We start from the raw sequence: 1,166 nt of genomic DNA on the forward strand, positions 1-1,166 counted from the left end.
TCACACACACACACACACATCCACGCACACCCCTATGGAACTCTTTATACATGACCAGTCTAAAGTTTCCTTGGCTGTCTCCTTGTGATTTTGCATGCACTGTTGAGTGCATCAAAGATTTTTTTCATACTGAATGTAATTTTATTTTATTTTACCTCAGGCACGGAGTAAGTGTAACAATCTTATAAGACTAAGGATCCACATACACAAGTACGTCATGACATGCACATGAGAACAAGCATCCGAGCTTCAACTGGCATACTATGTATCTAAAATAATATGTATTATATAGCAATTTGTTTTGATTTGTGTAGCTATGAGGTGCAATTAGAAAAATGGACAACAATTTGATACATCTAGTGGTTTGTAGTTGCATATCGGTGTTGTGTTGAATATGTGAGTTCATGTGTAAGTTTTGATATATCAAGTTCACATATGTGTATATTAAGATTTTGAGATTCTATTAAGTATTTGATTTTGTGAGTACCTTGATTCTTTTATAGTATTTGGGTTTTATAGCTTCGTTCAATTGTTCATTCCTCTTTATATTGTTCACCGGGCATGTTGAGGGTATAAATTTCTCGTGTTGTATCCGAAAATGACAGCCTTGTTGTTGTCGTTTGAAACACGTGAAACATTCATCAAGCTAGAACATTTGACTAAGTCGTGCATAAGATGGACACGTATTTGAGCAAGTTAGTCCTGCGAATTGAAATGTGTATTACATAAAAAATTAGTTGCAGTATATTTCCATAGTTTAGTATTGCTTTACATAGTAATAATAAGTAGTTGTTTAATTATGTTGATTGTTGAATAGGCATATTCAATCAATACCATACCACATCATCAACAAAACTGCTTTGAGTCAGCATAGGGACTAAATGTGTCCGATTTTTAAAGTTCAAGGGGCAACCCGTGTGGTTTTTAAGTTGAGGTCCTATATCTAAATGAGTCACTAATTCGAGGAAGCATACACTGTTCGGTGCGGTTTTGGAACCTTCCTCATTGCTGGTGTGCTCAGTTTCGTGAATGCTAAAAATCGCTTACTGCGATCCCTTCTTAGCACTAGCCATATGGGCCGTGGCTCACGAGCGATGAATCATACACTGTTTGGTGCGGCTTTGAAACCTTCCACATTGCTTTGGAAAGTTTCGTCCGGTTTTCAA

General features: G+C 36.6%; 1 long non-coding RNA gene across 1 annotated transcript in view; it reads left to right on the forward strand.

The window, feature by feature from the left end:
* Nucleotides 1–493, forward strand: part of LOC119335747 — a 2,724-nt gene extending 2,231 nt beyond the window's left edge. The window contains exon 4 of the long non-coding RNA XR_005162006.1: nt 161–493. This is a non-coding gene — a long non-coding RNA (uncharacterized LOC119335747). The remainder of the gene's footprint in view (nt 1–160) is intronic.
* The last annotated feature ends 673 nt before the right edge of the window (nt 494–1,166 follow it).

The sequence above is a fragment of the Triticum dicoccoides genome, chromosome 7B, assembly GCF_002162155.2.
Source record: "Triticum dicoccoides isolate Atlit2015 ecotype Zavitan chromosome 7B, WEW_v2.0, whole genome shotgun sequence".
Taxonomy (NCBI): Eukaryota; Viridiplantae; Streptophyta; class Magnoliopsida; order Poales; family Poaceae; genus Triticum; species Triticum dicoccoides.